The 11093-nt window shown below is 46.3% G+C and overlaps 1 protein-coding gene and 1 non-coding gene across 2 annotated transcripts in view; one reads left to right on the top strand and one right to left on the bottom strand.

The window, feature by feature from the left end:
* The window catches only part of WWOX (WW domain containing oxidoreductase), a 903955-nt gene that overhangs the window by 412336 nt on the left and 480526 nt on the right, over nt 1–11093 (top strand). The window lies entirely within an intron of this gene.
* Nucleotides 2396–2525, bottom strand: LOC118981290 (small nucleolar RNA SNORA31). The gene has a single exon (XR_005065323.1). It is a non-coding gene; the product is annotated as a small nucleolar RNA SNORA31 (small nucleolar RNA).

Here is an 11093-nt window from a genome sequence, read left to right as displayed (position 1 = left end):
GATGGTAGTCAACAAGCCTGTGTTAGCCACCGTGCACGGGCCAGGTCTCGCTTACAACTCGGTCATCGGGTGTTCTTCCGGGAGTACTGTGTTGCAAGACTGAGGCCAGCAAAGATGTCTAAATGGACAAGAAGGAGAAGCATGTGCAAGGGCTCTTGAACATATGTAAAGGATGGTGTTGAGGTTAGATGAGTTCTTTGTGCCCTGTCATTGGGTGAGTTGTCCGATGATGGAGGGCCTATCTCTCAGTTATGGTAGGCAGAATGGCCTAGGCACCGGAGGCAGCTGGGGTTCAGCCTTCATTCTGCACATACATAACAGGCAGCCCTGGGCACAGGACGTGATATTAGCCTTCTCACTGGCATGTACCTTGCAGGGTTATTGCAAGGATTGAACCACTATCTGTCAGGCACTGGGCACAGTCTCTGGGATAGCATAAGTGCTCAAGAATTAGTATTGGCAGCTGTCAGAGGGATGGGGAGTTGGGGGCTGGATGAAAAAGTGAAGGGATGAATGAAGCAAAGGAAAAAAGCCCTTCTAGGCACAGACAACAGTATGGTGATTACCAGAGGGGAGGAGGGTGAGGGGAAGGTAGAAGAGGGTAAAGGAGGGATAAATGGTGATGGAAGGAGGCTTGACTTTGGGTGGTGAGCACACAATACAATATACAGATGATGTATTATAAATTGTACACCTGAAACCTATATAATTTTATTAACCAATGCTTCCTCAATAAATTCAATTAAATTTTTAAATAAACCTAGTAGACATTATTTTGTGTCTCATTTCCCCCAGAAGCCATGGGATTGTTCCTGAGACTGCATTTCACTGCCTGATGTCCCCCTGCATCCTGCCCCTGACTTGTGAATCTGTGATCTTAGTCCTTCTCAGTCCCAGTATTTCTGGGTTCCCCGTTAGGTGTCTCTTGTGCATTCTGGGAGAGACTGCTGTTCGCTCACTCATGGTTTCTATCTCCAGCTTTTCTCATGTGAGGACTTCCATATCTCTGTGGTCCATAAAGACCTTTGAGGGCATCCCATTAGCTCCTCTGATACTGGTGCCTGTCACCCTGACCACATTCCTGTCTGTGCCTGGGGCCCATCTCCTGGTGCTCCCAACAGTGTCAGATCCTCAGGAGCTAGACAGCAGAGGTAACTTTTCTGGAAACCTTGGTTCTCTTGAAAGCCCCTGTGTTTCCCCTACTGTCTTGGTGAGTGTGAACCTCATTCTAAAGTCATGTCACATGTGGTCATCTGGACCCTAGAGCTACTCAAGTGCCTCCCTGTCCTAAGGGCTCCTCGTGAGAATTGATGGATGTCTAGGAGAGTCATCTGGAAAATCTGTCCTTGGGAAAATTGCTGTCCTCCCAATTTCCTGCCCTTTCAGAAGGGGCATTCACCCCCCTTCTATCCCTGCAAAACCAGCATGCAAGTCATCCTGCGGAATTGGACCCGTAGTAGGTGCTCTCTGCCAGTCGCACAAACCTGAACTTCAGATTGGGGTTGAAACTGCCACTGTCATCACTGTGCAAGCATTAGAGCAGATGACTGAAAGCTGCTTAGGAAGTCCAGCCAAGCTCTGATTGGAGGACAGTGCCAGCCCCTCGTAAAGATCTTTCCTGAAGAGAATGCTTTCCAAAATTGGAACTGCAAGATTCCCAACCCCTTGTCTAAAAGCCTTGGGGCCAGATGTGTTTCAGAAATTTTCAAAATTTAGGAAGGTGATATGCTGCATATCCTGTGCATTACACAGTTTGGTAGCGTACAGCCCAGGGCCTGACCTGAGGATTCTCTCTGTAATTAAAGTTTTATTGGTACACAGCCACACCCACTTGTTTATATGTTATCCATGGCTACTTTCAGCTACAGTGGCAGAGTTGAGTATGCAAGGCAGTGGCCATGAGCCCACAAAGCCTAAAATATTTACTACCTGGCTCTCTACAGAAAGTTTGCTAAGCCTTGTATGATGTAACACCCCTGGGGGCAGCACCTTGTAATTAAACACATGACTATCTCTGCATCAAAATGAGTGGGTATTCACACTCAGTCAGATAGATAACTCAGATAACTCTAAATAGCTTTGGCTACCAAATGGTTGTTGAAAGAACTCTCCGTGTTCAGAACTTTTGGGGTCTCACAGGATCCCTTTCCACTGTGACATTGTGAGTAGACGCACAAAGCAGCAGATGGTTTGCTTACATGTGCACTCCTTGTTGTTAGTAGAATCATGCTTGTCATATATGCCACACATCTTTTGCTTTGGGTCCAGATTGCTGCCTTCAGGTTGGGACCCTGCAGCATCCCCTGTACCCTGGCTGAAGGGGAGGTGGCAGGCTCTCTGAGCCAGCATATTATCTACCCATCTATCTATCTATCCATCTATCTATCCATCTTGCAGATATAGTCCGCTATTCAATATGGGCCACCACAAAGACACAAAGTGCAGGAATTTTTTTTCTTTCACATCCTGGTACAAACCAAAAAAAAAACAGCATCAGGTTGTTCAAGGTCTATCAGTGGATGTGGTAGCCACCCTATTTATGCTGTTTGTCCTGTGTGGCTTGCTTCCTCATCATTCCTGCAGCTGACCCTGTCAGTGTGAGTCTCTTGACTTCAGGGAAGCATGTGGGTCTTTGTGCCAAATGGGACCGAAGTGTGTGGGTGATGAAGGACCTCCCCCTCTTAGTTCTGTTCCAGGGACTCCTTGGTCCTGGTGCCAGATGAGGCAGGGTTGGGGTCCCGACAACAGGCTCCACCCTGAAGTATTTTGTAGACTCCCCAGAAATATGGGCATAGTTGTCTTTTAATTGCATTCTTAGCTTTTTCTTTTCCATAGCTCTTTGTGATGCTCAGTTTAACCAGTCAACGCCTGTTTACTAATCCCTTGCTCTGGACTGGGTAGTGTACCCACTTCTGCCCTAATCTTACTGGAAGGTGAGGCTAATGCATTCGTCATTCAGAAATAGGGAATGTGTGCCAAATTTGGGGATCCTCTCGTGTGATTCTAGTTGTAAAATCATTTACACATTTTAGACTCGTAGTTAAATTTACATATGGGGATTTCAACCTATTGTGGAAGATGGTAGGCTACGTTATAACGTTAGAGAAACACGGCAGGGACTCTACACTCCCTGTGCACGGTGTCTGTTGTTCAGCGGGGCATAGCCACTTAGAAGGTGCTAATGGGGGATGCCAAGCTCCTGGCCCTACTACAGATCTCGGTCCTCTGAGTCATGGCTGCATTTTTCTCCTTCTCCATGTAGAGGCCCTGATGCATAGTAGGTTCAAAGATATGTATGGAAAGAAATGAGAAAGAGAAGGATCAAATGCTATATTAGAAAATCAGTAGGTTATTCTTCAAAAAAAAATTAGTTAGCTTTCTCACCCCGCTCTAGAATTCTCTGCCCTCTGGCTCATGGGCCCCCACGGGCCCCCATGGGCCCCCACGGGCCCCCATGGGCTCCCAAAGCTGTGGGTGAGAGCTGTTCTCTGCTTTCTGCAGGTGTGTGTGCTCGTGCCCATGCAGACATATTTACTCTCGCACACACATAGCTTTTCTGAAAAAATTATATGACCAAGTAAAATGTTATTTCATGTTTGTTTTGTTTAAACGAGGGGCATATTTAAGAGAGTGAACACCGTCTGAGGAGGGACATCTGACATGGTGATCTGGGCGGCCTCCCCAGACCTTTCTAACGTGTACACCACCGGATAAATAGTCTGGGCGCTTTGTTCAGTCCTCCCAGCTGCCTGGGCAATTCAGTTCAAAAAGCGGTCAGACTTGCGGCTTTGCTGATTGGCCCAATTACTGCATTGAAATTGATCTGGTTGAGGAAGCTCGCTGCTGTGACTCCGCGTGAATACAGGTGGCGCAAGTCAGCAGCTATGTGAAGAGGCCCCCTGGATTTTGGGGGGTTGTGTTCGGCCTGCTCTGAGGTGGCTGGAGAGGATCCCTAAGATGTGCTCCCAATCCCCAAGCTGGAAGTGAACCTGCTGCTCATGCTCCTGTTCCCATAGTACTGGCACCTCCTCTGTGGGTCCCACCCCATCCTAAGTCCAGGACACCTGTGCACATGCCCCATCCCCTCGGTGACATTTTAGCACCCTGCCTCATATCCGAGGAATGGAGGAAATGTTTGTTTGCATGAAGCCGACTTACTACATTTCAACATTTCTGTCAAAATATTAATTGACCTTCCTATAGCACCTTTTTCGTTTACACAGTGCTTATCATTATAACAAACTGTGAGTCAGAAAGTATTTTTTTAACCTTCATTTTATCATCATCATATCAATAGCGTTAACAGCTAATATTTATTGAGCCCCAACTGAGCCCGATGTAATGTTCAGTATCACTCATGTATCACCTAATTAAATTTTTGTGACAAGCCTGTGGGGTTGTGACTGTCTACATTCTGCCCATGATAGAGACATGAAGTGACTGGCTCAAGGCCACAGTGCAGGGCAGGGGCACGAGTCCCAGTGCCCCTGACTCTGCAAGCCTTGTCCAAGGCTTTCTCGTCAGAGAAACACTGCAGCAGTTCGCAGACTGGCCCTTGTCTTCGTTTCTCAGGGCAGCCGCGGCAGAGCGCCACAGGCTGGGTGGCTTGGAAGCAGAAAGTATTCTCTGGAGGCCGGAAGTCCGAAATCACGGAGGCAGCAGGGCGGTCTCCCGCAAGGCCTCTCTGCTTGCCTGTAAGTGGCTGTCTTCTTCCTGTACCCTCATCCCATCTTCTCTCTGTCTGTGTTCCAGCCTCCTTTCTTATGAAGACACCAGCTGGATTAGGGCCCACCAGTAGGACCTCATTTTACCTTATTTACCTCTTCCAAAGTTGTGTCTCCAAATACAGTCATATTCTGAGGTCCTAGAAGTTAGGGCACATTTCATAGTGTTTAGTGCAGGAAACAAATACAGAATTTCCTTCATCCTTATCATATGTATAAGACCCAAGGTAGAACTGAGACAGGGAGAAGAAAGTCTGGAGCCCCTTCCCCGTGACAGGGGTCGGTCCATGATGGAATATTCAGCTGACGAGCTTTGTGCTGTTGCCGCAGGTGTGCCCCGTATGGCTCTTCCCAAGGAAGAGGCCTGAGTTAGAGAAACACACAACCCTCCGTGGTGCTGCCGGTACAGAGGCCTGATCTAGGCTACTGACTTTGAAAGGCAGTCTCCTCACTTTTCGTGGAGGTGTAATATAAGCAGAAGAGGGCACACCCTTTGTGTGTGTACCTTGATGAGCTGGCACACTCACACAGTTGAGTGCCCAGCACACAGGACCACTGCTGCACCCAGTGGCCCTCTCGCGTGTCCTTCCAGCCACTGCTGCTCTGCAATTTCTAACCTCAGTTGTGTGGTTCCATTTGTAAATATAAAAGCAGAGACAAACAATGGTTACAGTACAAAAAAATGTATGCCTTGCCATTCTCTGGATTCCTCTAGAGCCGGCTCTGCGCCTAATTAACCCCAGGACACTGAAAAGGACGATGAATCTGATGAATCTCTCATGTCAGCTTCCTCTTTTGTCAAATGCATGGAGACAATCTAGTTAATAATGAATTTAGAAAACTTAGACACACAGCTGATCAAGATGGTATATTTATTAGCTAATGGTGAAAACGACAAATGAAGAATATTACATATACCTTTCACTCTCTGGAATGTGAAATCAAAGGACCTGGTCTAACCAGGAAATATCAGGCTACTTAAATAAGGTGTGTAGGAGGGATGGTTGTTAAGGGGCTAAAGCGGACAGACAGACAGCTTTCCACTAAGAACCTGTTTGTTGCCCGGATTCGGAATCTCTGGGTGGCACCGCCAGTCAATTGGGGTGCTCTATTTTACACGTTTGCTACACACAGCCCAGTGTAGAGCTTTCTTTGTAAACCAGGAGCAACCAGGGAGTTTGGGACTTTCAGGGCTCAAGCTTTGTCCCTGGAAGGGAGAACATGGCTGCATCGACGACAGAGGAGCCTTTGTCAAATATCTGTAGACTAGACATAGACCTCAGGCAGTGTGGCACAGTTTCTTGGTCCCTGTCACCCATATCCAGGAGGCTTATCTTCTGACAAGTCTGTATTTGTCACATTTTAATATGTATTGGTATACTTGCTTCTTGATTCACTTGTATTGTGTAAGAACTGACTTTTGAGAAATATATTTAGATCTTTTTGCACATTATTGAATTGGCTAAATGCATATTTGCATAGAAATAATCTTTAGTGAGCTCTACTTGCACCTGTGTCAAATTTACAAACATCCCCCTCAGGTTTCTTTTTCTTTTTTTTTCATGTATCATGTCTGGATCACCACACACAGCATTTGTTTGGTCGGAATTTTGTTTTCAGCCATTCATTTGCCCAGATTGTGTTTCCTCCATATGTTAGAACATCTCCCTGTATTTTATTTCTTTACATTGCAATTTCAAAACAAAATAGTCCTGTTCAAAATGCCGGGGTTGTGGAAAACATTAAAGTGAATGGCCAGAGTAGGCCTGTGGGACTCAATGGGATTCGACTTACCTGGCTTATCATCCTGGTTAACTGAACTCGCCAGTTAGTCCGTGGCTCCGTTTGTTCATGCCCACTCCTGTCCACCCCTCACCGCCACGCAAGTCCTTGTTGTGTGAAAGTTGCTTCACTTTCTCCCACATCCCCTTTCTCTCCTCGTCTTAGCCCCTCCCCTTCGCCCCTCCTAGAAACTGATACCTCCTTCCTTCTTGGTGCTACTTATTCTTTCCCTCTTTCAGCTTCCATTTCTTCTTCTACCTAGATGTGTCCCTATTTTTCTTGTATCAAGAGGCCTCTGACCTTGGCTTTTAGTGGCTGGCATGTAGTATCTGATTATTTATCAAATACTTCTTGAACCTAGTGTGGTTCTGGTGTTTCAGACAGCCACTTACTGGTTTGCCTTTGAACCTGCCTTGCCTTTTCTTGCTATGTCCAGGCTCCTGGTGTCCATGTCACTGTTGCACTGGTTGGAGGAAGGAGGGATTTGGTTGTCCAGTTGTTGCTGTTTCAGTTCAACTGTACATTTTAAGCATATCTGCATTGTATTACCTAGTGTCTGCCAGCAGGTAATTCTAGAAAAACCTTGGGAAAAAAAGATTATTTGGGAAAATATGGGGCTTTATCTTTTTTTCTCCCTCCTCCTTTTCCCCGGTACCTAGATTCTAAGCTCACATTTATAAACGAGGCGATTCTGACCATACTATGATGGCATTTTCTTGGGACGTGAACCCCTGTACTTCCCTCCTCTGTCTGGCATATGGACCCTAAGATGGGCCACCCTGGTATGATCCCCTGCCCTTGAATGCGGGCAGAAGCTGTGACCTGCTTCTAAACAACAGAATATGAAAAAGATGGTGGGGTGTCATTTCCTTTGTTAGGCTACATTATATGACAAAGGGAAGTGATTTTGCAGATCTAATTAAGGCCCCCATTCAGTTGATTTTCAGTTAATCAGAAGGGAGAGCATCCTGGGTGGGTCTGACTTAAGTAAAAACCCTTACATGGGTCTGACAGCAGGGAGACCCTCGATTGGTGGCGTTGACGAAGTCAGCGGCAGAGGGCCACGGGACGGGAGGCTGCAGGAGGCTTCTTGGAGCTGAGTGTGGCCCAAAGTGCACAGCAAGAAAATGGGATATTAGTCCTACAACCTCAAAAAAAATGCACTCTGCCAACAGCCTGAAGGACCTTAAAGGTGATGGCAGTTCCCCAGCAAAGCCTCTAATGAGACCGCAGCCCACCTGTGATCTGGATTTCAGCCTGGCGAGACCCTAAAATGGAGAACCCAGCATAGCAAGACCCATGCTTCTGACCCACTGAAACTCTAAGATTAAATAATGGGTGTTGCTTTCAGCTGCTAAGTTTGTGGTAATTGGTTACACGACCATAGAAAATGAACACATTCTGGACCCTAGAGCTTCCACGTTTCTTTGATATTCCCTGCTCGCAAGTTCTAAGTTGCTCACTGGTCTCAGAGGACCACCCAAGATGATGGTAATCCCATTAGAAACATACTTTGTACAAAACTCTCTCTCTCTGTGCCTTTCAACTACAAATTAAGAGGAAAATAACAGATAGTGCTGAGCTACATGTGGGTATTTTGACACACTCCCACTTAGAGACTTGTGTGTGTATAGCCTAAGACGTCATCAAGAGCAGCTCACGTGACCAGGATGGGGCACAGTCTTTCCTCCATATGTCACCTCGTGACTTACTGAGGAAAAGGAGGTGACTTCAAGGCATAGGTCTCACCGCCCTAGATGAGGAATGTAGGACTCCACATCATCTCCCAGGTAGAACTCAATGTAAGTCCCCTGTCTTGAATCGCATTGACCCAAGAGGTCCTGTGATTTCCATGAGATTACATCCACAGCAACCCAAGGGCACAAGTGAAATTGGAATTTCACTTTTGAATTTCTGAAACCTTTCTGTATTTGTATATTTAGTGACTCTGGGATTTTGTTTTTGTGGGGTTTTTGGGGGTGGCCCATGGGCGGGGTGGGAACCACCTTTCCCTGTGAGAGCGCCCGTCCTGCCGCAGCCTTATCTGCTGACAGGGGCCGTTTCTGAGGGCCAGGCCCGGTGGCTCTGTGCTCCCCTGCGTTCCCACCTCCTTCCATGCTCGCCCAACCCTAAATAATTGTCTGTATGTTCCTTTTATCGTCACCTCTGAAACAAGATGAAGAAACCAACAGTTTGCTTTAGAACACATTAACTTCTTTATCACGTTAATACTGACTCATATCTTATTCCCCACTTGCAGTAAGAAAACCGTTCACATCTTTCCCTCTCAGGACAATATCTTTAATAGCTTCTGTGTGTTTCCTATTTTTGGCTGTTTCTGTATAAACAGACTAATCTAATAGCATGCTGAACCATCTAACTTGGCAGAAATTCAGAAAATCACTCATTTCTATGGCAAGCCAAGATGCCAGGAAGGGGGGTGGAACCCTCACTTTCATTGCAGAAAGATTTTTCTTAAAGTTGTCTGTCATGAACACAATATGTCTATCACTTGGGATTCTCTAGCACCCTGCCTGGGAATTATTTATTGCAGAAAGGCACAATGGCGAACAAGAAAGTATCCTTCCCCATACAATTTCTGGTTTAAATTTGTTTGCCTAAAAGAACTGAATTGTGTGAACACAGTTTTGAATGCTGGGGAAGGTAGCATTCACCTCTAGGACACTTTCCACGGAACCTAAAGGCAAGAACGTCATGGCCCCTTGCATGGCTTGGCTACCGGCCCAGCCACCCTGCGGGCTGCCTGTGTCCCTGGAACAGGAGTCTGTCTTTGGAAGGTGTGACCACTGACATCCGAGGACACCCCTGCCTCCTTTGATTTGTTGTAGATCCGAGTGGGCTAAAGACTTTGCCCCCACTTCCGAGCTACTGAGCACTGCTGGAGAGCATCACAGATCGTGCTGATGATGCCATTGGCAGACAGCTCAGCTCTTTGGGGTCAGCTGCAGTGGGACCCTTAGTCGGGGGTAACCACGGTCCCTTCTCTGGGCCCCATGCTGTGCTTATCCCCAGGGGCCTGTACTCACTTCCAAGGGTAACTGGGACCCCGAATCTCCCTATTCCAAGAATCCCCAGTCTACCTTTAAAATGGCACATGCTTTTCTATATTCTGTTCTTTTACTTTATTTAGCACATATATTTATTTTATTTTTAAATAGACTTTAGCTTTAGAATTTTTTAAAATTAGATTTACAAAAAAATGAGGCTATGGCACACAGTTGTCCTGTTATTAACATCTTACATTATTTGGTTCATTTATTACAATTATAGAACCAATATTAATATATTATTAACTAAAGTCTATAGTTTATACAAATTTCCTTTGATTTTCCTAATGACCTTTTTGTATTCCAGGATCCCACGTGCATTCAGTCATCATGTCCCCTTAGACTTGTCTAGGCCACGACTGTTTCTCAGACTTTCCTTGTTTCTGATGACTTTTGAGGAGTGCACGGGGTTGGGGATTAGGTAGGACGCCCGGTGATGGAGTTTACCTGGTTTGTTCTTAGGGTTAGACTGGGTTATGGGTTTCAGAGGAGGAGACACAGAAGTGAAGCGCCCTTCTCCTCGCATCGTATCAAGGGCAGTGCCGTCAGTGTGGTTGTCACGGTGATGTTGACCTTTTCCACTGGCTGGGGTGGTATTTGTCAGGTTTCTCCGCTGTACTCACTCTTTTCCCATCCATTGCCTCCTCTTCTCTTTGGAGGGCCGTTTCTGTGGGCAGAGCACTCCTGAGTGGGGATTCATGTTCTCCCTCCATGTAGGCAGAGTGTCTATGTAAAGTCTTCAGAATTCTTCTGTCCGGGAGATTTGTCTCTTCTTCCCACTTATTTATCTTTATCAGTGTGGGCTCACGGACATTTACTTCCTACTTGGGGTTGTGATCCAATACTGCTTCATTTTATTAGGAGGCGGTTTGGCCAACAAGAGCCCTTTCTGTTGACTCCCATGTCTTTTAGACACAGGGCCATCGTGGTGAGGTGTATTTTCATTCCCTCCTTTGTTTTGGTTTTGGTTTTGGTTTCGGTTTCGGTCCTCCTTTCTCCTCCCCACATCCCACACATACACCCAAAGGACAGCCTGCTGCCGAGACTCCTGATATTTCAGTGAAACGGTTACCTTTTTTATGAAAAACCACTCTAGAGCAGTTAGGAGTGTGGGTGAATTTTCTCTCTCATTTAACATTTTACCGTACATAATTTAGGGACACCATAGGCCATTCTCTTTCTTAGTGTGTTTGTAGCCATTCTTCCTGAGAGGATGAACCTTGGAACCTGCTTGACCACACAGTCAGGTCTCCAAGTCCCAAATAAGGCAGGCTGTCCAGAAATACTCAGCCAGGGGGGAGATGGGAGTCCTCATGCTGGCTCAGTCCCCACCTTGGGCATCTCAGTTAGACCTGTGTCCTCTCTAGACCTGTGTCCTCTCTTTCCCCCACAGTCTTCACTTTCTTTTTCAAAATATTTTATTTATTAATTTTTAGAGAGTGGGGAAGGTGAGGAGAAAGAAAGGGGGAGAAATACCAATCTGTGGTTGCCTCTCACATGGCCTCCACTGGGGACCTGG

This window comes from Sturnira hondurensis, unplaced genomic scaffold (assembly GCF_014824575.4).
Source record: "Sturnira hondurensis isolate 20B ecotype Veracruz unplaced genomic scaffold, ASM1482457v3 Scaffold0023817, whole genome shotgun sequence".
Classification (NCBI taxonomy): Eukaryota; Metazoa; Chordata; class Mammalia; order Chiroptera; family Phyllostomidae; genus Sturnira; species Sturnira hondurensis.
This window is presented reverse-complemented; position numbering and strand designations above follow the sequence as displayed.